We start from the raw sequence: 27,619 nt of genomic DNA, 5'->3' as shown, positions 1-27,619 counted from the left end.
TGGGAGGGATACCTTTTTACCTTTGTTGCTCCTTCTTTTATTTTTCTTCTTCACATTATGTGTGGGTTCAACCTTCTTCTTTGAGCTCCTTATTGACGAGATTGGTTGAATAGAAAGCTCCTCTTCGTTACCTGATTCATCATAAGAAATAATAGGAGGATATTGGGAAGTCTCTTCCATTTCATTAGTGTTCTCTTATTCTTCAATTTGCTTTCTTTTCTTTATGTAATTGGCAATATAAGGATTTTCAATGCAATTCACCGCACAATACAAATAAATCTTCTCTAGATCAAAATCAAGAAATCTATCAAGATTAAATTTTTGAATCCCTCAGTTATATGTTCCATTTCTTCATACCCCAAAAGAAGACTAAGCTCTTTATGATGCTCAAGGGTAATCAAGTTATCACAACTTTTGGACACGATTCGATCATGAAACAATTTGCATTGGAGATTTAAATGACCACGTTCATTGCAAATTTCACAAGGGGTGCCAAAAATATTGAATTTTTCAGCACAAACATCAAGACTTTCTTGCAACCGTTTAGTTTCTACATGCTTATGCCTCTTGCAATATCTATCTTCTCTATTTGGTGTATCTATGCAAACCCAATGCTCTCCACAAAAATCGACATGCTTATAGGAGACATTTTCATCATAACTAGTGCAATCATCATATATTCAAGGAGTTCATACTAACAACATTGAAATCATGCTCATCATTCAAAGATTTAGTATCAAACATTCTATAGATTTCTTCTTCTAGCACTTGAGCACAATTTTCCTTTTCATCATACTCACGAAAGACAATAAAAAGATGAAGCGTATGAGACAAACTCAACTCCATTTTTTTGTACTTTTCTTTTATAAGCTAAACTAGTGATAAAATAAGAAACAAAAAGATTTGATTGCAAGATCTAAAGATATACCTTCAAGCACTCACCTCCCCGGCAACGGCGCCAGAAAAGAGCTTAGTTGACGGGGTGTGAGTGCCGCTTACCTAGCCTCCCCGGCAACGGCGCCAGAAAAGAGCTTGATGTCTACTATGCAACCTTCTTCTTGTAGACGTTGTTGGGCCTCCAAGTGCAGAGGTTTGTAGGACAGTAGCAAATTTTCCTCAAGTGGATGACCTTAAGGTTTATCAATCTGTGGGAGGCATAGGATGAAGATGGTCTCTCTCAAACAACCCTACAACCAAATAACAAAGAGTCTCTTATGTCCCCAACACACTCAATACAATGGTAAATTGTATAGGTGCACTTGTTCGGCAAAGAGATGGTGATACAAGTGCAATATGGATGGTAGATATAGATTTTTGTAATCTGAAAATGTAAAAACAGCAAGGTAACTAATGATAAAAGTAAGCATAAACGGTATTCCAATGGTAGGAAACAAGGCATAGGGTTCATACTTTCACTAGTGCAAGTTCTCTCACCAATAATAACATAACTGGATCATATAACTATCCCTCAACATGCAACAGAGAGTCACTCCAAAGCCACTAATAGCGGAGAACAAACGAAGAGATTATGGTAGGGTACGAAAGCACCTCAAAGTTATTCTTTCAGATCGATCTATTCAAGAGTTCGTACTAGAATAACACCTTAAGACACAAATCAACCAAAACCCTAATGTCACCTAGATACTCCATTGTCACCTCAAGTATCGGTGGGCATGATTATACGATATGCATCACACAATCTCAGATTCATCTATTAAACCAACACAAAGTACTTCAAAGAGTGCCCCAAAGTTTCCGCCGGAGAGTCAAGACGAAAATGTGTGCCAACCCCTATACATAGGTTCATGGGCGGAACCCGCAAGTTGATCACCAAAACATACATCAAGTGGATCACGTGATATCCCATTGTCACCACAGATAAGCACGGCAAGACATACATCAAGTGTTCTCAAATCCTTAAAGACTTAATCCGATAAGATAACTTCAAGAGGAAAAATCAATTCATCACAAGAGAATAGAGGGGCAGAAACATCATAAGATCCAACTATAATAGCAAAGCTCGCAATACATCAAGATCGTGCCATAGAGAGAACATGAGAGAGAGAGAGAGAGAGAGAGATCAAACACATAGCTACTGGTACATACCCTCAGCCCCGAGGGTGAACTACTCCCTCCTCGTCATGGAGAGCGCCGGGATGATGAAGATGGCCACCAGTGATGGGTTACCCCTCCGGCAGGGTACCGGAACGGGCTCCCGAGAGGTTTTTGGTGGCTACAGAGGCTTGCGGTGGCGGAACTCCCGATCTATCTTCATCTTTGATGTTTTTAGGTTACGTGGACTTATATAGGAGAAAGAAGTTGGTCGGGGTAGCCTCGAGGGGCCCAGGAGACAGGGGTGTGCCCAGGGGGTGGGCGCGACCTCCTATCTCCTGGCTTCCACGAACCTTCCCTGTCTTGAACTCCAAGTCTCCCGGATCATATCCTTTCCAAAAATCACGCTCCCGAAGGTTTCATTCCGTTTGGACTCCGTTTGATATTCCTTTTCTTCGAAATACTGAAACAGGCAATTAAACAGCAATATGGCTGGGCCTCCGGTTAATAGGTTAGTCCTAAAAGTAATATAAAACTGTATAATAAAGCTCATAATCATTCAAAACAGATAATAAAATAGCATGAATGCTTCATAAATTATAGATAAGTTGGAGACGTATTAAGTATCCGCAACTACTAAGGTTCATTAAGGTAAAACCCAACCATAGCATTAAGATATATTGGTCCCCCTTCAATCCCGTATGCATCAATTTCTATGCTAGGTTGAAGCTTCTGTCACTCTTGCCCTCCAATACATAGTCCTATCAACATACAACTAACCCTATGGTGTGATCCACGCGCGCGCTCATATGATGGGCACCAAACACTACTAGGGAAAACCTTATACACAGAAATATAGCAACAGCGCGGGTCAAAAAACTGCGCTAGTGCTATATAGCAGTAGCGAGCAAATAAAAACCGCGCTACAGACACAAACTTAGCAGTAGCGCCTGTTGTAAAGAAAGCGCTACTACTAATATTCCCATTGGCAGAATGCTAGGCTACGCATAGCAGTAGCGAGCTTAACAGAAACGCGCTACTGCTAGAGCACAGTTAGCAGCGCGTTTCCAAAGAAGAGCGCTACTACTAACGGAAATAAAATAAGATGATAAACAAATAGAAATTTAAATGAAAATGAAAGAAATAGAAAAAGGAGAAAGGGAAAAATAAAATGTAAAGCAAAATAAACGAAAAAGCGAAAAATCGGAGGAAGGCATAGCAGCAGTGTTTGTTTGTAAGAGGAGCTATAGCTAACATAGCTGCAGCGCGTGCCCTAGACCCCCGCTATAGAAACAGAATAGGAAATTAGCTATAGCAGCAGCGCGTTTTAAGGAAAGTGCTATAGCTAACTTAGCTATAGCGCGTTTTGCGAAACGCGCTACCGCTAAGTTTGACTTAGCCAAAAAACCGTTTCCCCCCACGGCCACCACTTCCCCCAAATCCCTCAAACCCACCCCGGCCCGCGCGCGCGCCGCCGTCTCCCCGATTCCTCGCCCCACACTTCGCCGCCGCCAACGACGCCACCAGAGTCGTGCGCCGTCAACGACACCGGAGCCGCCCCCAACGCCACGGAGCCGCGCGGCCTCGTCAACGCCACCGGAGCCACCGTCGACGCCACCTACCTCGCCGTCACCGGAGACGCCCCTGCCTCCCTCGCCACCACACTGCCTCCGTCGCCACCACCGGAGCCATCATCTGTAAGCCCCCACCCCTCCTCTCTCTCTCATGCATAGGTTAGCCAGTTTAATTAGGTTAATTATCTAGGTTAGGGCAAAAATTTAGTTAGGGCATTGACAGAGAAGTAGTTAGGTTAACTAGTTTAATTAGGTTAATTATCTAGGTTAGTGCAAAAACTTAGTTAGGGCTTTGACAGAGAACTAGTCAGGTTAACTAGTTTAATTAGGTTAATTATCCATGTTAATTAGTGCAAAAATTTATTTTAGGCTTTGACAGAGAACTAGCTGCGTTAACTAGTTTAATTAGGGTTAATTATCTAGGTAAACTAGATTAACTAACTAGGTTAAATAGGTAGGTTAATTAGGTTCGTTGGATTAAGAAGCTAGGTTAAGTAGATTGGCAAAGGTTTTTGATTTTTCAAAAGACCACTATTTTTCAAGGAAAAGAATTTAGGCAAATTTTATTTTTCATTGAAGTGGTCATGTTATATCTTTTCATTGAAGTTGTTCGATTGTGCCCAAGTGGTGGCTTTGTTGTTTCCAGGGAATGATGCTGAGTGGCCTATGTTTTGCCGGAATGTTGATTAATTTCTGGTCCGGCAAATTTCAGGTTCTCGATTTGTCCACTTTTTAGCAAAGGTCATGCCGAAATTTCCCGTGAATTTCGGCATGACTTGTGCTACAAACTAGGACATATCGAGTGCCCGGGATTTGCCGCACCGGGAAGGAGTCAACATTCCTGCAAAACAATAGTCCTTTTTTATGTCATTATTCATTTTATTAGGTCTAGAATTAATTGACTAGATTTAATCATAGGAAACATGGCTAGCAACAATGAAGGACAGGGTTCTGGTGATTGCGACGACGTCTACCGGGCGGCAGACGAATTTTTTAGCTTTACCGACGATCAACAGATGTTGTTGCTGGGCCCGGCATCGGGTGGAGAGGTTAGGGACAAGAAGAGAAGGGGCGGCAGGGCCGCCTTCAGCCATAAGACCGACTTCTGCTGCATCCAGCAACCGAACAATTCTCTTAATGATGGATTCTATGTCCTACACCACATGCTGGAGTACAGACGGGATCACCAGAACCTTCAGCGTCTCGACATTAAGCCTTTCACAAAGCTCGATGACTATCTCCCTGACTTGGATGGATGGCACGACATGATGGAGTGATTGTCGATATATGACAATGTGTCCGTTTAGTCCATACTTTCTTTTATGACAAAACTTTGAGTTATGCACGGTGAAACTTTATTTGTGATGTAATTAAACCGTCCTCCTCGACTAGCGAAAATCACTCTAGTTAGGTCATTTGGGTACGATGAACTTTGTTATTTATGCTTATGATATGTTGTTTCTATTTTTGCCAAGTCTGTCTCTTTGTGTTGCTCAACTATATATGTTGCATATCATCGACTCATGTGACGATGCAGGTGCATAGATCATAAATGGCGAAGAAGTGCTATGCCAGGAGTATATATACGACAAGTGGCCGGAGTGTCAGGCCCAGGTGTACCGGTTTTCGGTTTCCGAGCGACACGCAGTACTTAGTTTAGGTTCACGCTAATGCGAGAGAGGGATACGAACTCATGTACTCAAAGTGATAGCTATTCTCGTGTATATCATTGTTTAGATGGATGACGATGTATTTGCAAGTAATCAAGACTTGTATCGCTATTTTCGAGATTGATGACGAGAGACCACTTTGTGTTGGATGATGATTATGATGATGACATGATTTGATGAGACTAATTGTATGTATATGCTATGATTACATTTGTATGTGGATGATATGCTAAAGATTATTGTATAAAGCCTATTCAAATGCAAAACAAATAAAAAACAAATCTGCAGGAAAAAAACTAATAAAACTAGTAGTAGCGAGGGGGGGATTTAGCAGTAGCGCCGACTTACCAGTAGCGCTTACCTGTAAACGGCGCTGCAGATAATACCAGTAGCGTCCTTTTCTGAAGAGTGCTGCAGCTATTCATGTGTAGCAATAGCGTGTGTCAAGACGCGCTACTGCTATATGTTAGCTGTAGCGCCTTATTAGTAGCGCCGGTACCCGCGCTACTGAGAGGGCCAAAACCCGCGCTGCTGCTAGGCTTTTCCCTAGTAGTGAAAGGACAACAACATAACCACAAGCAAATTAAACCAATCATAGCAATTCACCAATTACCGACAGGACAACGAAAATCTACTCAGATATCATAGGATGGCAACACATCATTCGATAATAATATGAAGCATAAAGCACCATGTTCAAGTAGAGGGTACATCGGGTTGTGGGAGAGTGGACTGCTGTAGATAGATGGGGGAAGGTGATGGAGATGTCGGTGAAGATGACGGAGGTGTTGGTGTAGATCACGGTGATGATGATGGCCCCAACAGCGTTTCGGCGCCACCAGAGGCGAGGGCGAGAGATCCCCCCTCCTTCTTCTTCTTCCTTGACCTTCTCCCTAGGTGGGAGAAGGGCTTCCCCTCTGGTCCATGGTCTCCATGGCGTGGGAGGGGCGAGAGCCCCTCCGAGATTGGATCTGTCTCTCCGTCTCTCTCTGTTTCTGCGTCCCCAGATTTTGCCCTTTCACCATTTCTTATATTCCCGGAGATCCGTAACTCTGATTGGATTGAAACTTTGAACACGATTTGTTTCTGGGTAATAGCTTTCTTGCAGCGAAAGAAGGGAAACAACCGCCTTACAGGGTGTCCATGAGGGTCAGGGACTCGCACTGGGCACTGGATCAATATGTTAGTCCCAAAAATAGTATAAAAAAGTTGACAAAAGTATATGAAAGTTGTATAATATTGGCATGGAACAATCAAAAATTATAGATACAATGGAGACGTATCAGCATCCCCAAGCTTAATTCCTGCTCGTCCTCGAGTAGATAAATGATAAAAGAGATATTTTTTGATGTGGAATGCTACCTAGCATAATCTTGATCATGTAATCTAATCATGGCATGAATATTAAGACACGAGTGATTCAAAGCAATAGTCTATCATTTGACATAAAAGAATTAATACTTGGGCATCCCAAACAAGTAATCATGTCTTTCAAAATATCAATGCTAAAGAATGCTATCCCTTCAAAATCATATAGTCTTGTATGCTCCCTTTTCTTAACACAAGGTACCCCTCATGCCCATCCCAGTGTCAGCCAAGCAATTGATTCATACTTTTTAATGCGCTTCAGCTTTTCAACCGTCACGCAATACATGAGCGCAAACCATGGATATAGCACTACAGGTGGAATAGAGTATGATGGTGGAGGCTGTGTGGAGAAGACAAAAAGGGAGAAACTCTCACATCGATGCGGCTAATCAATGGGCTACGGAGATGCCCATCAATTAATGTCAATGCGAGGAGTAGGGATTGCCATGCAACGGATGCACTGGAGCTATAAGTGTATGAGAGCTCAAACTGAAACTAAGTGGGTGTGCATCCAACTTGCTTGCTCATGAAAACCTCGGGCATTTGAGGAAGCCCATCATGGGAATATACAAGCCAAGTTCTATAATGAAAATTCCCACTAGTATATGAAAGTGATAACTCAAGAGACTCTCTATATGAAGAACATGGTGCTACTTTGAAGTACAAGTGTGGTAAAAGGATAGTAGCATTGCCCCTTCTCTCTTTTTCTCTCATTTTTTTACTTTTTTGGTCGACTTTTTTGGCCTCTCTTTTTTATTTGGGATTCTTTGGCCTCTTTTATTTTTCATAAAGTCCGGAGACTTATCCCGACTTGTGGGGGAATCATAGTCTCCATCATCCTTTCCTCACTTGGGCAATGCTCTAATAATGATGGTCATCACACTTTTATTTACTTACAACTCAATATTACAGCTCGATACTAGAACAAAAATATGACTCTATATGAATGCCTTTGGTGGTGTACCGGGATGTGCAATGATCTAGCATAGCAAAGATATCAAAAATGGACAAGCCATGAAAACATCATGCTAGCTGTCTTACGATCATGCAAAGCAATATGACAATGAATGCTCAAGTCATGTATATGATGATGATGAAGTTGCATGGCAATATATCTCGGAATGGCTATGGAAAGCCATGATAGGTACGTATGGTGGCTGTTTTGAGGAAGATATAAGGAGGCTTATGTGTGATAGAGTGTATAGTATCATGGGGTTTGGATGCACCGGCGAAGTTTCCACCAACTCTCGAGGTGAGAAAGGGCAACGCACGGTACCGAAGAGGCTAACAATGATGGAAGTATACGAGTGCGTATAATCCATGGACTCACATTAGTCATAAAGAACTCATATACTTATTGCAAAAGTTTATTGGCCCTCGAAGCAAAGTACTACTACACATGCTCCTAGGGGGGAGGTTGGTAGGAGTTAACCATTGCACGCGCCCGACCTTCACGCAAAGATAAACAATCAAAATACAGTGCGCGCCAATTTGGTTACATAGTTAGGAGACCATACGTGCATGCTTCGGGAATCACAAACCTTAACAGCAATATTCTTACTACACACAACCATTTACTAGAACATCCCACATATTATCATCTCTATATCGCAAAACTATTGCAAGGAATCAAACATATCATATTCAGTGACCGACAAGTTCTATGTAGGATTTTATGACTAACCATGTGAATGACCAATTCCTGTCATCTCTCTAAATAGATATAAGTGAAGCAAGAGAGTTTAGTTCTTTCTACAAAAGATATGACCACGCTCTAACAAATGTAAGTGAAGCAAAAGAGCATTCTACAAATGGCGGTTTTCTATGTGAAGAGAAACAGGAAATCCAAACTTCAAATGATATAAGTGAAGCACATGAAGCATTCTATAAAGCCATACTCAAAAGATTTAAGTGAAGTGCATCGAGCATTCTATAAATCAACCATGGACTATCTCATACCAGCATGGTGCATAAAAGAAAAATGAAAACTAAATGCAAAAGACACTCCAAGATTTGCACATATCGCATGAACGAAACGAATCCGAAAACATACCGATACTTGTTGAAGAAAGAGGGGATGCCTTCCGGGGCATCCCCAAGCTTAGACGCTTGAGTGTCCTTGAATATTTACTTGGGGTGCCTTGGGCATCCCCAAGCTTGAGCTCTTGCCTCTCCTCCTTCTCCTCATATCGAGACCTCCTCGATCATCCAACACTTCATCCACACAAAACTCAACAAAAAACTCGGTAAGATCCGTTAGTATAATAAAGCAAATCACTACTCTAAGTACTATTGCAAACCAATTCATATTTTGTTTTTGCATTGTAGCTACTGTAATATAACTTTTCCATGGCTTAATCCACTGATAGAAATTGATAGTTTCATCAAAACAAGCAAACTATGCATCAAAAACAAAATCTGTCTTAAACAGGACGTCTGTAGTAATCTGAACATTAACCATACTTCTGTAACCAAAAAATTCTGCCAAAATTTTGAAAAGTAAACAAATTGTATAGAAAGACAGTGCAAAAAGTTTCAGAACCATTTGACGTTCCAGTAAAAAAAATGTAAAATTGCGCACTACAGCCAAAGTTTTTGTCGTGCACCGCACAAACCAACAAGCATTGTAATCATCCTAAAGGCAAACCTTGGCACATTATTTTTATTATTAAACTTTATAAAAGCACACAACATAAATAAATGACTCTCTAAAACTTCCGGGTTGTCTCCCTGGCAGCGCTTTCTTTAAAGCCATTAAGCTAGGCATATAGTGCTCAAGTAATGGATCCACCGTATCCCAAGGTATATCAAAGCCAATTTTAATTAACAATGATTTGTAATTTAGTAGTGAGCACAAATTAACATATATCAAGAAACAACAAAGTCTAACTCTCTTCCTATGCATCGGCATGTCATAAAAGAATAATTCATGCACAAATAGTAAAGGCCAATGCATAATATAAGAAGTTTCTTGCAATTCTATCATGTTGGAAACATAGAGAGGTGGAGATATAGTTCCTCTCTCATAATAATTGCAAGTAGGAGCATCAAGCACATGCATATTATATCTATCAAAATCATCATGTGCAACAGTAAAATGCAACCCATCAACATAATCCTTAATAAGAGCAAACTTCTCCGATATAGTGTAGTTTGGAGAATTTAAAAAGATAATAGGACTATCATGCGTGGGTGCAATAGCAACAATTTCTTGTTTAACATAAGGAACTATAGCAAGTTCATCTCCATAAGCATAATTCATATTGGCATCTTGGCCACAAGCATAGCAAGCATCATCAAAAAGGGATATTTCAAAAGAATCAATGGGTTCATAACAATCATCATACCATTCATCCTTCGGTAAGCATGAAGGGAAATTAAACAATGTATGAGTTGAAGAGTTACTCTCATTAGAAGGTGGGCACGGGTATCTAATCTGCTCTTCCTCCTTTTGTTCTCCGCTCTCCTCATCATCTTTTTCATCCAATGAGCTCACAGTTTCATCAATTTCTTCTTCCATAGACTCCTGTAAAATATTAATCTCTTCTTGGACAGCGGAGGATTCCTCAATATATGGATTAACATAGGCATTAGAAGCATAATTATCATAACAATATTTAAGTATGGCAAAACTTTCAGATTTGTAAAGAGTAGCATCATACTTTTCAATCAAAGAAGCAATTTCATAAGCACCCTTAAAAGCAACAAATTCTTCAATTTGTTGAACATCATAGTAATTATAAACACCCTTAGCATATGAAGATACGATTCCATTATCACTAAACTCACATTGGTACGGAAGGTGTTTCTCAGGGTTTTCAGAACAACAAGTAAAATCATATATTTCATATAAATTCCCAGCATAGCATTGCAAATGATGAATTTGATCCAGTAAAAGTTTCCCTTTTTGAGATAAGAGGTGTCGCACATAAGAAGCATGCTCATCTAAAGATTTGCCCTCAACAAAGATAGTTGGGGTTTCAGCACAAGCACATAGGGATCGAAGATGATCCAAGTAAAAAGCTTCAGGAGTGTGATAGATTTTGAGTGGTTCTTCAACCATTGGTGTAGTAGGTAGGTACAACTATTTTGTTTGGTATTTTGCGTTTCCTACCAATAACTAAAGATAGAGAACAACTTAGAACAACAAATAAAATCTACTTAGTGATAAAGCAAACAATCACACATGAGAATATTCACCCCATGCAATAACTCCCCGGCAACGGCGCCAGAAATAGGTCTTGATAACCCACAAGTATAGGGGATCAATTGTAGCCTCCTTCGATAAGTAAGAGTGTCGAACCCAACGAGGAGCTAAAGGTAGAACAAATATTACCTCAAGTTCTATCGACCAGCGATACAACTCTACGCACGCTTAACGTTCGCTTTACCTAGAACAAGTATGAAACTAGAAGGACTTTGTAGGTGTTGTTGGATAGGTTTGCAAGAATATAAAGAGCACGTAAATAAAAACTAGGGGATGTTTACATAAAGAAACAATAAAGTTAGTATAGCGAGTGTGGAAAAGTGGTGGTAGGAGTTGTAAAATTGTCCCTAAGCAATTGACTACTTTACTATACCGATAGCAAGTTTTATGTGGGAGAGGCCACTGCTAGCATGTCATCCCTGACTTGGAATTCTATGCACTTATGATTGGAACTATTATCAAGCATCCGCAACTACTAAGGTTCATTAAGGTAAAACCCAACCATAGCATTAAGATATATTGGTCCCCCTTCAATCCCGTATGCATCAATTTCTATGCTAGGTTGAAGCTTCTGTCACTCTTGCCCTCCAATACATAGTCCTATCAACATACAACTAACCCTATGGTGTGATCCACGCGCGCGCTCATATGATGGGCACCAAAGGACAACAATATAACCACAAGAAAATTAAACCAATCATAGCAATTCACCAATTACCGATAGGACAATGGAAATCTACTCAGACATCATAGGATAGCAACACATCATTGGATAATAATATGAAGCATAAAGCACCATGTTCAAGTAGAGGGTACATCGGGTTGCGGGAGAGTGGACCGCTCTAGATAGATGGGGGAAGGTGATGGAGATGTTGGTGAAGATGAAGGAGGTAATGGTGTACATCGCGGTGATGATGATGGCGCCGGCGGCGTTTCGGCGCAACCGGAAGCGAGGGGGAGAGAGCCCCTGAGGGAGTCCTAGATTAGGGGGTGTCAGGATGGCCAGACTATAGCCTTTGGTCGGACTCCTGGACTATGAAGATACAAGATTGAAGACTTCATCCCGTGTCCGGATGGGACTTTCCTTGGCGTGGAAGACAAGCTTGGCGATACGAATATGTAGATCTCCTACCATTGTAACCGACTCTGTGTAACCCTAACCCTCTTCGGTGCCTATATAAACTGGAGGGTTTTAGTCCATAGGATGAACAACAATCATACCATAGGCTAGCTTCTAGGGTTTAGCCTCTCTGATCTCGTGGTAGATCTACTCTTGTACTACCCATATCATCAATATCAATCAAGCAGGAGTAGGGTTTTACCTCCATCGAGAGGGCCCGAACCTGGGTAAAAACATCGTGTCCCTTGTCTCCTGTTACCATCTGCCTAGACGCACAGTCTGGGACCCCCTACATGAGATCCGCCAGTTTTGACACCGACATTGGTGCTTTCATTGAGAGTTCCTCTGTGCTGTCATCTTTAGGCCGATGGCTCCTCCGATCATCAACAATGATGCGGTCCAGGGTGAGACTTTTCTCCCTGGACAGATCTTCGTATTCAGCGGCTTTGCACTGTGGGCCAATTCGCTTGGCCATATGGAGCAGATTCAAAGCTACGCCCCTGGCCATCAGGTCAGATTTGGAAGTTTGAACTATACGGCTGACGTCCGCGGAGACTTGATCTTCGACGGGTTCGAGCCACAGCCAAGCACGCCGCACTGTCATGATGGGCATGATCTAGCTCTGCTGCCGGACAGTGCCCTGGAGGCCGCGCAAATGTCCGCTCCGACTCTTAGCTCGGAGCTGACTGCGCCGATCGAGGATGGGTGGCTGGACACCGCCTCGGGGGCTGCTATCCCGACGGCGATTGAGCCGAACACCAACCCTGTCCTTCGTGAAGCTCGCGACTCCAAGGTGTCAGACTCCTCTCCGGACTCCGAACCTTCCGCGCCCCTGCCAATCGAATCTGATTGAGCGTTGATCATGGATTTCACTGATGCGTACATCTTTCAGCACTTGCCCTTTGGCGACATCCTGAATTCGCTAAAGTTTCTCTCTTTATTAGGAGAGCCCTGGCTGGATTATGGTCAGGAAGGTTGGGATGCGGACGACGAAGAAATTCGAAGCCCACCCACCACCCACTTCGTAGCCACTGTGGAAAGTTTAAACGACGTGCTCGACTTCGACTCCGAAGACATCGACGGTATGGACGACGATGTAGGAGACAAACATGAACCAACACCTATAGGGCACTGGACAGCCACCTCATCTCATGATGTATACATGGTGGACACACCTAAAGGAAGCGACGACGAGGAACAACGGGACGTCACGAGGGATCATTCCCTCGAAAAGCAGTCAAAACGGCGCCGTAAGCGCCGCTCAAAGTCCCGCCTCGACAAAGACAACAACCATACAGACCCAGCCATAGAGCAGGGCGAACCGGTGGATGACGAACATGCTACCGAGCAACAGTCCGAAAAGGACAATCTGGATAAACAACCCGTCCCCAGCGAAGATAACAGTCCGGGCGATCTCATGCCGGACAAGTTACTAGAGTAGAAGAACCTCCACAAAAGGCTCGTCGCCACTGCGCGTAGCCTGAAAAAGCAGAAGCGGAAGCTCAAAACAGCGGAAGATGCGCTCATAATCAGATGCAGCAAAGTACTCAACACCGCAGACAAATACGGCGATAGTCGCCGAACAAAGAGCTACCCGAAGCGAAAACTACTGCCCGAATTCGATGAGGAGGCCGTAGAGCCTCCGCAATCAAAGAACAAGGAGGCCACTCGGTCGGATAGACGACCCCATGGCAGACATAGAGCGGCAAACGGCGTCGCACACAAGCCGGCCCTCGATCCGCACACAAATTCGCATGAAAAAGATGGCCCAGATAGATCTATCTACGGGACAAGAAAGCAAGCTCTAGTAAGCAATGCAACACATCAAGTATCCGAATACTATGGTACACCTAAACACAGGGGTGCTGCACACCCCCTATGTTTCACCAATGAGGTTCTGGATTATAAATTTCCAGCGGGATTCAAGCCCGTAAACATAGAGGCATACGACGGAATAACAGACCCTGGAGTCTGGATTGAGGATTACATCCTCCACATACACATGGCTAGAGGAGATGATCTACCCGCCATAAAATACTTGCCCCTCAAGCTCAAAGGGCCAACTAGGCATTGGCTCAAAAGCCTCCCCGAAAACACCATTGGAAGTTGGGAGGAGCTCGAGGATGCCTTTCGGGCAAATTTTCAAGGGACCCATGTCCGACCTCCGGATGCAGACGACTTAAGTCACATAACTCAACAACCCGGAGAGTTAGCCCAAAAATTCTGGAACAGATTCCTTACTAAAAAGAACCAAATAGTCGACTGTCCGGACGCCGAAGCCATAGCAGCTTTCAAACATAACGTCCGAGACGAATGGCTCGCCAGACACCTCAGCCAAGAGAAGCCAAGAACAATGTCCGCATTAACAAGCCTCATGACCCGCTTTTGCGCGGGAGAGGATAGCTGGCTGGCAAGATGCAGTATCAGGGATGGAAATGGGAAACCACGACGCAGCAAGGAACAGCGTCGGACCAAGGGCAATAGCCCGAAGAGCACGACAGTCAACGCCGGATTCAAAAGCTTACGGCAGAATCATAAAAAAACTTCCCCCTAAGGATAACAGGGACGAGCTATCTAACTTAAACAAAATCTTGGACAAGGTATGCCAAATCCACAGTACCCCCGAGAAGCCTGCAAATCATACCCACAGAGATTGTTGGGTCTTCAAGCAGTCCGGCAAACTCAACGCCGAACACAAGGGGCTCGACACACCAGGCGAGGACGATGACGATCCCCACAAGCAGAGCACCGGAAAACAAAAGAATTTCCCACAAGAAGTCAAAACAGTAAACTCACTTCGCGTGACAAAAGGTAAAAATAGAGCGGCGCCCATAGAGGTATGCGCCATACGACCTACCCAGAGGAGTCCCGCCACTGGTTGTTAAAACCAATCACCTTCGACCATCAGGATTACTCTAGAAGTCTCCGGAATGCAGGACGGACTGCCTTGATATTAAATCCGATAATTGACGGACTCCAATTTACACAAGTCCTAATGGACGGCGGCAGTGATTTAAACCTGCTATATCAGGACACAATCCGCAAAATGGGGATAGACCCAGCCAAAGTTCACCATAGCAACACTTCCTTTCAAGGGGTAATTCCTGGCCCATATGCCCATAGTACGGGCTCTCTACTGCTAGAAGTTGTGTTCGGCTCACCCGACAACTTCCGCCGCGAAAAGTTAAACTTCCATCTCGCCCCATTTGCAAGTAGCTACCAAGCACTCCTGGGATGCGAAGCTTTCGCCCGCTTTAACGCAATACCGCATTATGCATCCCTTACACTTAAAATGTCCGGTCCGCGAGGCATCATCTCCTTAAAGGGAAATATCGAGTGTTCCTCGAGCGCGGAAGATTGTGTGACTGCCTTGACAGCCACACACTAAACTGGCTTTATCCAAGCACCTACACAGGTCGTTCAGACCCCGGACACGGTTAGACGAGTCCGGTGTAAGCATACAAGGGCTTACCAGCCGCATACCACCGCACAAGGGGCTCCGCGCATATACAGCAAGAGACAATAAAGCTCAATTTCCTCCCTTTTACAGATGAACACCATGCTACACCCGTCCAGGATACGGCACAACGGAGACACAGGCGCAGACGTGCAGTAGGGACCCGTTGCAAGGATTATTTTCAGATTAAGACCCTGCATAAACCCTTTTTTACTGTCTCTTGTTGATACACATCCCCTGGTTTCTTGCTATAACCAAGGAGGAGGCTGGCATTTTGGCATGGGCCACGTCAGAATTTTGCGCGTACCTAGACACCAGGGGCTTATTACCAAGGGCGTTGTTCGGCCCGTTTTCATAAAGACCGAATACCTTAGGGAGTGTTCGGCGTCTCGAGTTAGGCCTTATATGCATCCGCTCCGAATCATGTCTTTGGTCAAATGTTGGGTTTTCCCGGCTCCTATGTTTTGCCGCCTTACGTTCCGCTCTCTTGGTTAACGCGGCACCAGGAGAACTACTGCGATTTTGCCCCGGTTCGTCCAGGCGAGCACCTCAGTAGAGAAAGCCGAAAACTGACTGTCATGATATAGCGTGAGACTGGTCAACCACTCCATGACCCGCCGAAATCTTTAGGATTCCTCCGCATAGACGAAGGGCTGTTTCCCGGTCAGGCACATACGCGCCCCGAATTCGGGTGAGCGCGGTGCCCCTAGGGGCTATATAGTAGCCCCACTGTCAAACTCCTATGGCTAAGTGAAAGTGATAAAGCATTATAGTCCGGTTGCCTAGTTTGCTGCGCTACCACCTCCTTTATAGGACCAAGACGTTGGATAAAGTGTGAAAACGCACCTTTTGCAAACACCCCCGCATTATATGCGTGGGGGCTGAAGCCGAAGACTGCCATCTTTCAGGTTATATACACATATACATTAACGGCCACACAGGAGGTGCTTTAATTCTTGAAGGCACAAGTATAAAAAGCTTTTATATTTCATTGAAACATTGTTTCACAATAATACATGTTATTCGAACATAATATCCTTCGAGCACTGCGTCTCTATTAAACGAGCGCCCTGCAGAACTTCCTGAAAATAGTGCTCGATAGGCACTCGGCTTCCGTCCAAATCTTGGGATGCAACATCGGTGGCCTTCATCTCCGCCCAGCATGTCTTGACACGGGCAAGAGCCATCCGCGCACCCTATATGCATGCCAACCTTCTCATTGCATTGATATGCGGCACCGCACCAAGGAACTGCTGCACCAAGCCAAAATAACTCTTTGGCTCAGGCCTCTTCGGCCACAAAAGACTCACAACATCCTTCATGGCAAGTCCGAATAACCTATTCAGCTCCGCCCATTCGGCCAAGTGATCGGTTAATGGAAGTGGGCGCTCTGGATTATGGAACTGCAACCAAAAAACCTTTGCCATTTCATGATCCTCTTGATCTCGGAAGTGTTCGGCCGCGTCCGCGCCACTTGCCGCCAAGTCCAGATAAGCATCCTCCGCACTCCATAGCCGGTCCAACTGAGCATATTTAGGATCCATGAATTTCCTCCGGAGCAGAAAGGGCTTTCCAGCAGCGATATCTCCGGCCTGACGCAGCTCCTCCTTCATAGCTCTCATCGCAGAGCGACCATCCTTGGCCACGGTAGCGGTCTTCTTCAGGTCCTCTTGTACCGCTCGATCTTCTTTTTCAAGAAGCTTGCAGCGGTCGGCAGCATTCTTCAACTCCACGGCCATCTCAGCCATTTCCTTCTTGCTTCGGCAATGAGCAGCTTGTTCGGCTTTTAGCTCTTCGACTGCCTTTAAGGCAGCCGCGTCACTCTTTCTGGCCTGCTCCTTGGCTCCGGCGAGTTCTGCCCGTAGGTTCTCCATGGCAGTGGCACCATCTGCATCAAGCATACTTGTTGTAAGGCACGGGCATCAAGCTCCCTTACCAGGTGTCCGCGGAGAAATTGCATACCTTGTGACTCATCAAGTCGCTTATTGACAAGCACGACATCGGCATCCGCCACGTCAAGTTGCCGCTTCAGTTTGGCATATTCATCAGTCCGGCCAGCCACCGGACCCTTCGCCACCTACATAGGAAGGGCGACATATTATACCTGGGATTATGATCCTCGGCGTGCTGTCATTTTTTGACAACAAACCAAGCCTTAGGGGCTACTATCTACACAGGGCGCATTGTATATGCGGAACTGTCAGAAGGTACATCATTTTGCGTACCTCAAAGCCTGTCAGTAAACTTCTGACGGCTTCGTGCAATCCGCTCTCAGCGAATGAAACCCTTTCAATCACCATACCCATTAACGCACGGTGATCTTCTGAGATAGACGCTCGCCCGAGTAGATCCTTCAGCTCCTCCGACCAAACACCAGGTGCAGCTGGACTCGTCCGATTGCCTTTTTCGAAGGCCGGACGCGGAGGGCTTTGAGGGGAAATATGACTGCCTTCCGGCTCCGCCGGACTCGGAGAAACCCTCCGCGATGACACCTCAGGGTCGCCCGCCTCGCACGACGGTACGGCAGGGGGGGCGTTTCACTCTCAATCATCTCCGGACGAAGATCCCTGAAAATGAGCTCTGCTGAGAAGGGCTGAGATCCAAACTACCTGGTGAAACTTCGGTTATCTTCATCAGAAATAGGGCAGGGATATCCTTTATTTTAATAAAAACTCCCCTTTTTACTTACGGCTCGGTGGAGGGCTGATCCCCTTGGGGGCATAATGCGGCCGAGGCATCTCTCAGCGCAGGACTCTCTGACGAAGATTTCTTCCCCCGCTTTGTGACCATGGTCTCCGGGTCTTCAGAGGCGGTCCTCTTCTTTCCTGGGATGGAGGGATTCTCACTCCCTCCTTTCCTTCCAGCCTCCTTCGCGGAGGCGGTAGCTTCCTTGTTCCCCCCTTCACCTTCTTCCAAAGGTGCAACCTCCAGCATCCTGGTCAACATTGCATCTGGCGTGGTCTCTGGGAGGGGGGCCAGACATCTGATTAACTTTGCTTTCGCTATCCACTTCTGTTCAAGGGACAACTCTTTTATGAGCAAATTCATGATAAATATGGGATTGCGTGTCCGGGTACAGGGCTACTTACTTGAGTATCCGGGCGATTGCAGCTTAGACCTGCGTCCTCGGTCAAGTCCGGACACATCGCTTGTGATCCGAAGAAAAGCTTGTACATCTCCACGGGCGTCACGCCCATAAAATGTTGGAGAGCTCATGGCCCCTCCGGGTTAAATTCCCACAGACGGAGGGGGCGACGTCTGCAGGGCAGGATGCGGCGAATATGCATGACCTGCGCTACTACGACCAGAGTGATCTCTCTCTCTCTCTCTAGGAGATCTTGAATGCGGCCCTGCAGCAAGGGCACGTCCTTGGACGGCCCCCAGTCAAGTCCTTTATTGACCCATGACGCCAGCCGCGGTGGAGGACCCGAGCGAAAGGCAGGTGGCGCCACCCATTTGGTGCCCCTGGGAGCTGTGATATAAAACCACTCTTGTTGCCACAGGCTGAGCTCCTCCTGAAAAGAGCCCTCGGGCCATGGAGCATCAGCATTCCTGCTTATAACAGCCCCTCCGCACTCTGCCTGCTGCCCCTTGATCATCTTTAGCTCCACTTTAAAGGTCTTGAGCCACAATCCGAAGTGAGGGGTAATGCGGAGGAAGGCTCCGCATATGACAATGAACGATGAGATGTGGAGGATGGACTCCGGATCCAAGTCGTGAAATTCCAACCCATAATAAAACATGAGCCCCCTCACGAAGGGGTCCGTCGGGAAGCTTAGCCCCCGAAGAAAGTGAGACGCGAACACCACGCTTTCACCAGGCTTGGGAGTGGGAATAACCTGCCCTTGGGTAGGCAGCCTATGCGCAATTTTGCCGGTTAGATACCTGGCATCTCTTAGCCCTTGCACGTCTTCTTCCGTAACGGAGGAAGGCATCCACCGGCCTTGCTGGTCGGAGCCGGACATCATCGAATGTCCGAAGCGCCTGTATCTGGAGCTTTGGGTGTTGGAACTCGAGGCGAGGGGCGGAATCGATTGAGATTAAAAGAAAGGAGTGGAGCCTTGGTCTCTTTATAGAGAGGTTGAATACCAAGAGCCTTCCCCGTGACCGTTTGGGACTCGCCTTCAATAGAGGAGACGTGCCAATGGGCACGGTTGGGTTACCCACGCCCATATTGATGAGAATCTCGGAATAAGGGGACACGATCTCTGCTTTGACAATACGTGCCAAGGAAACCACCTCGCTAAACGCGCTGAGGTGGGACAGTAAAAATGATTCGAATAAAGGCTTGGCCGTGGTGTGATGTCACGCCATGAAATACGTCAGCAGATTGAACTTGTGTAAATATTATTCTCTCTACGGTGGTATGTGGAACTTATTTTGCAGAGCCGGACACTATCCTTGTGTTCAAAATCTTCCATGAAGTATTCGGAGGAGGAACCCACCTTGCAATGCCGAAGACAATATGCGCGCCGGAGTCGTCGTCATTGAAGCCTGGTTCAGGGGCTACTGAGGGAGTCCTGGATTAGGGGATGTCCGGATGGCCGGACTATAGCCTTTGGCCGGACTCCTGGACTATGAATATACAAGATTGAAGACTTTGTCCCGTGTCCGGATGGGACTTTCCTTGGCGTGGAAGAAAAGCTTGGCGATACGAATATGTAGATCTCCTACCATTGTAACCGACTCTGTGTAACCCTAACCCTCTTCGGTGCCTATATAAACCGGAGGGTTTTAGTCCATAGGACGAACAACAATCATACCATAGGCTAGCTTCTAGGGTTTAGCCTCTCTGATCTCGTGGTAGATCTACTCTTGTACTACCCATATCATCAATATCAATCAAGCAGGAGTAGGATTTTACCTCCATCGAGAGGGCCCGAACCTGGGTAAAAACATCATGTCCCTTGTCTCCTGTTACCATCCGCCTAGACGCACAGTCCGGGACCCCCTACCCGAGATCCGCCGGTTTTGACACCGACAGCCCCCCTCCTTCTTCTTCTTCCTTGACCTTCTCCCCAGGTGGGAGAAGGGTTTCCCCTCTGGTCCATGGTCTCCATGGCATGGGAGGGGAGAGAGCCCCTCTGAGATTGAATCTGTCTCTCCATCTCTCTCTATTTATTCGTTCCTAGATTTTGCACTTTCACCGTTTCTTATATACCCGGAGATCCGTAATTTCGATTGGATTGAAACTTTGAACATGATTTGTTTCCTGATATTAGCTTTCTTATGGCGAAAGAAGGGCAACAACCACCTTACGGGGTGTCCACGAGGGTCAGGGGCGCGCCCCCTGCCTCGTGGGCCCCTTGAGCATCGTCTCGCGTTGATTCTTCTTTCCAAAATTCATAAATATTCCAAAAATATTCTCCATCATTTTTATCCCGTTTGGACTCCATTTAATATGGGTTTTCAGCGAAACAAAAAACATGCAACAAACATGAACTGACACTAGGCACTGGATCAATATGTTAGTCCCAAAAATAGTATAAAAAGTTGCCAAAAGTATATGAAAGTTGTATAATATTCGCATGGAACAATCAAAAATTATAGATACGACGGAGACGTATCACCTGCTCCTGGGAAGGGCCGACCTTCGCGCCGCCGTGCGCCTCATCGAGCGAGATCAGAACAAGCGGCGCGGCGCATCGAGCATCACCTCCCGTACCACCATGGTCGCCTAGGAATGCACCGCGGCGTGTGCGAGGCATCCTAAACCGAATGTCCTGGTGAAAGCGTCATTGATTATGGCCTCTCGCCTATCCGATGTCACTACACTTCTTGCTGGACAAGACCCTCTCTCCCCTGCAACCCTCAAGAGCCTTACCGAGTTTCTCAAGCAAGAGCCCGCGAGCTTGGATGATCTCACCAACCTATCACTGTATCATCTTTGTGTCAAGGAGAAAAAGAAGAAGAATAAGAAGAGGAAGAGAAGCCAGCAGACATCAGAATCCATAGAGGGGAATAGGCCACGGAAGAGGAGGCTTGGGCCTCAGTTGACATTCAGATCCACTCTCTCTCTAAAGCTGCTTCTCCTCGGCAAGATCCATGGTCACTACTTACAAGCACTTGCTAATCTGCCTTGGGATGGCCTGCGCAGGCGTCACCACTGCAGCCTCCTCAAGGGTGGGTATTGCTATGGCCCCAGGGATCCTGTCTCCAACATCATCCTCAACACCATCTGGCATGGCTCTACGTTCCCTACGCCCCAAAAGTTCGAGCTGCAATTCAAGGTGGACATGATATGCACACGCATGCTTGCACGCATGGAGTGCTGCTCTTTTTACGGCCTCGTTACCTTCCTTCGAACATGTGCTCCCACCATCACGGAGCACGACGCTATCTGGTATCTTTTCAGGAGCGACGCCGATGTCCACAAGGCCATCCGCAAGTTAAAGAAGCATGGTCATGCTGTGTGTGACAATTACCAGGACGCCTATAGGCAAGCGGCGGTTGTCTCATGGTATGTCGACTCTGACGCTCTGGTGAAGTTTGCCACGTCTTCCTTGAACATGGAGTCCGACAAGCTGCCAGCTATTTTACAGGGCACACTCACCAATGATGTAGTTGAATGCCTTGCCATGGCTCTGCCACCTACCAAGTCAGAGGAGCAGACTCAGCAACTGAACTGGGTGACCTCAAGCTCACATGTCTTGAGCAAAAAACAGAAGATGTTTATTTCAGAGTTTTGGAAAAAAAATTAGGCGCGAACAAAACTTCTTTGTCAAAAGGGTCAAGGCGGCATTGAGCGACTACTCTCGGCAAAAAGGGGTTGGTGCAATTTGCCTCTATTTTTCCTTTTCTTGCTTCTGAATTCTAACATGCATCATTTTGTCTTCCGTATGCTGAAATTCTTTTTTTTAATTATCGGCTGCGCTCTTCTGCGTTGTTACGTACAAGTCCACTATAAACTTCATACCATTTGTGGTGTGAATCCTAAAGTACCTGACGGGCCAAGTGTTGCTCTCTATAAGAAGAGGCTCCAATTTGAGTACTTCCATGTCAATTTCTTGGCAACGGCTAATCGACCAAATTCCGCTGTCAGAGCTCCAGAACTGTTCTTCGCTCAATGTACCAATAGTGTTAAAGCTATGCGGGACAGACCATCCTGGTGCACCCCTGTATCGAATTCTTGCATAGATAATGGTATGCTCTCAGCTCTGTATCTCGTGGAAAATTCATTATGTCATTGTTTTCGAGCCATTGACAAGATTCAAGAAGACGGTATTAGGTGCTCGCTTTGGTTATCAATATGTTTGTGAATCCTTTTTCTGACTTATAAGTGATACTGCTAAGTTGAGTGGCTTATTTCTTCGGTGGTTCCAAATTAATTGCACATTGATATTTTTATGGCAGAAAGTGATAAAAGTATTTTGTAGCCGAGTTGTCTATTCAATATGGTCGATAGCTAAGTCCAGGATATGTTTCTAACATATAAAGATAATTAGCCTCAAAATTCATTACTCTTTTGTTTGAGACGGGCACATAAGTACCAAATGGCTCATGGAGTCCGTTGAGGTTTACCTAGCTAAATCATATTCCAACACAGTTCTCGCAGAAAACAGGGCATGCACGTACATAGTGCTTGCGGTGGCATGAAATTATTGGAATATGTTACTTGTATGTTTCGTAGTTGTAAGACAAGCAGTAGTTGGGCAAATCAGTCTTTTTCCACTACTATGGTCATAAGAGTATGTTATGTCACCTGTATCGTTATCAAATTGTTGAAATGTGTTGTCTGTATGTTTCCATTACCGTCATGGAGTTTATGGGAACAATAGTTATTCATCTAAAAACATTTACACCTTTCCATTGCTTTGATCATAGTTGTTGTTCTCTTCATAAATTTTGCAGTGGTATAACAACTTGTGTGCTGGACGGTTGTTTTTCATCTCTTATCTCATACTCCATCCATGCCAAAGTAACTGTCGTGGTTTTAGTCAAATTTGAAATCAATGCCTACTACCTAGGGAAAGAAATCAGAGTCCAAGAGAACACCACTAGTGGTTTGAAGAAAAGGCAGCTGCATATGTATCAGCAGCGTCCTTTGGCAATTTATGATCCAAGGCCTTAGATTTATAACTAACTCAATTTGATGGCTGTCATTTTTAAAATGACATGGTTTAACATGGATTCTGCGTTACAATAATGAGAGACAAGAAGTATATGATTACAATAACTTACTTCGAGATAATTAGAATAGTGTTAATGTATTCTAATATGGTCATAAGAGATACCATAAAGGAATACAAATTCTAATTGAGCTGTTGATTTATTAGAATTCGAGTTTTCCTTTATTTATTAATACAACTACAAGAAATGGGCAAGATATTATTTTTCAGCTTACTATAAAGAATCAGTAGGTATGTATATCCATAAATAGTGTTTTTAAAGTTGTTCGAAAAATCTATGATATGGGAAGAATAGGAAATATATGTGTTATGGTGTGGCAGTGTGGCATTGTCTCTCTAACTTCATATTTTGCATTCAGTTTTAGTATACATATTGTGAAATTTGTATTATCAATGATTAAAGATAGTACTTAGTCAGGACATATAGTAGGATTTATTTTATGTGCATTAAATGCTTTCTTAATAGTCTAATTCTTTATGTTTATTCTGATACAAGCTCGATGCTTCTCTTGTAAGTTTAATGGGGCAAAGATCGTGCATCCATATGATGAAATATATTCTGGGCGCTATGAGGATTTCATTCTAACAGCTCAGGGAAAACATGGCACTCCAAATGGATTAGTTATCAGTTCCTGCCATTCTCATTCTCATATGATGGCCACCATGACAGAAGATTTTATTTATTTCGATCCCAATACAGACTCAAAGATTTCAAAGATGACTCCTATTTCTAATGTGGCTTGGGAGTTGAGAAAATGCACGGGTAGAATCTTTTGATAATTTTCTGCTTTCTATGATGGGACATAATGTACAAAATGAGAATATATGACTACACAATGTATAGCAGACAGCAAAATTTGGTTCTGAAAGTCATCCTTGTTGTCAAACAGGGCAACTGAATAATCCTGTGCTTGTGAGGAGCAACTCATTAACGGCCTAAGGTTTCCAAGAACCAAGAATAAGGAAGTGTATGATTCCAACAAGACTACTATGCCACTTCAACTTCAGTAAGGAAAACTGTGTCAGTTCGACCTACTTTCTATATTCTACTATGGTGCAATAATTAATATGGCCACACAATGAAGCAACCTGACATGGTTAACTGAAGAGTATTAACCAAGATGCAAATCCTCCAAGAAGTTGGTGAATTATTAATGGTTTCAGTACTTGATTTGGTGAAAAATCCTCATAAATATATTGGTCTCCAAGTGTGCAAACAGCCCAACCAAAGCGAAATAAACTAATCTCTTCAGCACTATAAATCATAGAGGTCGGGAGGAATAAGAAATAAAACATCTACTGCCATGAGCAATGTGGTGCGAACTGTTGGAGATATGCCCTAGAGGCAATCATGTATGATGATATTTCCTATGTGTTTATGAATAAAGATAGTCCTTGGATATTATCAATGATGTGTATCAGCAAGTACGTGACTTGTTTGTGGGACTATGCATTGCATGATGACTGTCCTAAAAGGTCCCTAGTCGAAAGGGTTGTGTGGACGCGCAGCCGACTAGACTAGCATATGACACGGTCGATGGCTTGGTCTCACTAGCCATGGAGCATTGGATGCTAACCGGATAATATGGACTTGGAAAGGTCTGCTCGGATTCAACGTAGTCGGATCCGAGTCGAGATAAGGTCCGAGTCGGACAAACCCAACTATGAGACGCTGCGATATGTCATCTGTGAGTCTCTAGTACAACATACGTTCTATGTCCTAAGACCTGAGCTGACGCATGTACTCGGGATGGTGACAGACTTGCTTTGGGCCGACCAAACGCTACTCCGTGACTGGGTAGTTACAAAGGTAGGTTTCGGGTTTGTCCAGTCCCATGCTGCGAGACATGGTCGAGCAAGATGGGATTTGCCCCTCCGATCAGGAGAGATATACTATGGACCCCTCGTGTGATCCGACCAGGATAAGAATGGCCATGCGACAGGGATTATGAGATAATCCGGTTTGTGGTCGGTATCACTGGAACGAGAAAGAGGTCGGGCTAGCACAAGGATGACAGTCTCGCCTTGAGCCCGACAACATATATCGTGTGGCAAAGGGAACAGAAGTGTGACATGTTGTACAGGTTCGCCTAAACAGCTTCATGGTCTACTTGGTGGTCGGCACGCCTTGCTAGAGGCCGCTACCAACCGTACAGGTCGGAGGTGATCCGAACTGCGACCAAGCCGACTTGAACCTAAGGGGTCGCGCACTTAAGGGAAGGAACCTACGAGGTCGGTTCATAGGACACTGGTCGGATGTGATCCGAACTGGACTACGAACGTGACCGAGTAGACTTTGGGCTTTAGGGTCCGTGCGAGGCCCAAGTGTTGAGCCCGCGACGGACACCTACATAAAGTGGAGGTACGGCACACTCAAGTGGTTGATCGCTTTAGCGTTGCGACTAGGGTTTGCATGTGTTGTGAATAGCCACCTCCACTCGTCGCCGACTGTGTGATCGGACCTAGCAGTCCGCCGCACGGTGTTCCTCCTGCACGCGCGGATACCGTTAGAGGCGGTGCACTTGCGCCGCTCCGGCGAACTTGTACGTGGGATCGGACGACCGGATATTCGAGGGAGATCGAACGAGGAGGAGACGATCCACGCAGACGCGCTGCCCCAACTCTTCTTCCACTGCACGGCACTGCGCGTCTAGTGGTAACGAACTGTGATCCATCTCCCGTAGCATGTTCTTGGTTGTTCTGCACGTAGATTTAATTTGCAGTCGACGCACCCTACCGTAGAACCCAACACGAACTTCAACAAGATAGGGAGGCATCTCTGGACACAAAAAATATGAAAGGGAGGCATGGAAGTTATCCCTCGAAACATGCTTTTTCCCTGCTTTGTACATAAAGCAATCACTGAACCAAGTACACGGCTAAATGATATAAGATGGTGAGGTAGCACTCATACAATGCCAATCCCAAGATAACCGGATCACGCAGAACTACGCTACCGAAAGAAAGTATTGGGAAAACCAAGTACAACGCCACACAATGCCCTAAACACCTAAGCTCCATGACAACACCCCTAGGAGGGAAAACGGCACAAAGCGTCACTGCTGCTGAGTCCAAAAGGGACAAGGGTCTTCACTCGGAACCATGGCACAAAGAGGAGCACCACGATAACGTCTTCAGGAAGATAATGACGCTCGCAAGTGTCACCGTCGTCGGTGACAAAGCGCAGAGCTTTCGCTCGGTAGCTCCCCTCTGCCACCACGAGGTCTTCAGAACATGCGCAACAGGTTCAGCTCCCTAGGTCCGGATCGGGGCGACGCAACTGCCAAAGACAACAAGAGCACCCGAGCCACCCACCGCTACCCTCCTGCCGCCCACACGACCAAGTGGGAGCCACCACCACCGGCATGTTGCCCGCCGAAAATCCAACCATGCGGACCGCCATCCAAAGCCTCCGCTCCGGCATCCACATCACGGCAAACAAACCACAGAAGGAGGAAACGTCTCCTTTCATTCCTAGCCCAGCATCAGTCACGGGGTGGGCATATAAACCGAAAACTGAAGGACCGAACCGTTTTGACCTCGACCGAAGCCGAAGTGACCGAAACCGATTTTTTCGGTACTGAGATCGGTTAGTGATTCGTAGAAACCGAATTCGTTTCGACAGTTTTGGTCCCCATGCTCGGTCAACCAAACAGACCAAAGAACCATCAAGGCCCACCACTATCTCCTCCTTTCCATGTCTCGACGCCCGCAGGGCAAGGCAGCTAGCGACGTCCTGATCCCGACCGTCTAACTTTGATCGCTAACATTTTTTTATCAAGAGAAAGCCGATCGCTAACCTGGTCTGTAGAAGGCTAGAAACCCTATTCTATAGCCCACACAAAATAGCCCAGACAAGCAGCCGACCAGCACAGCCCAACGCAGCGCTGCTGTGCCCAAGTGCCAGGCCAGAGCCCACTTCAGTCTCTTTGGTACATAACCGAGTACCAAACTGATCGATCTGTCCACCGAACGCTCGGTTCCACTAATTCCTGAAGACCGATCGGTGCTTGTTTTTTAGGAACCGATAAACGTAAAATGC

At 45.4% G+C, this 27,619-nt stretch overlaps 1 pseudogene; it reads left to right on the top strand.

Moving 5' to 3' along the window:
- The window catches only part of LOC119339108, a 35,150-nt pseudogene extending 10,796 nt beyond the window's left edge, over positions 1–24,354 (top strand).
- Positions 24,355–27,619: the final 3,265 nt, after the last annotated feature.

This window comes from Triticum dicoccoides, chromosome 7B (assembly GCF_002162155.2).
Source record: "Triticum dicoccoides isolate Atlit2015 ecotype Zavitan chromosome 7B, WEW_v2.0, whole genome shotgun sequence".
NCBI lineage: Eukaryota > Viridiplantae > Streptophyta > Magnoliopsida > Poales > Poaceae > Triticum > Triticum dicoccoides.
Note: the sequence above shows the minus strand (reverse complement) of the source record. Positions and strands in the feature narration are given on the sequence as shown.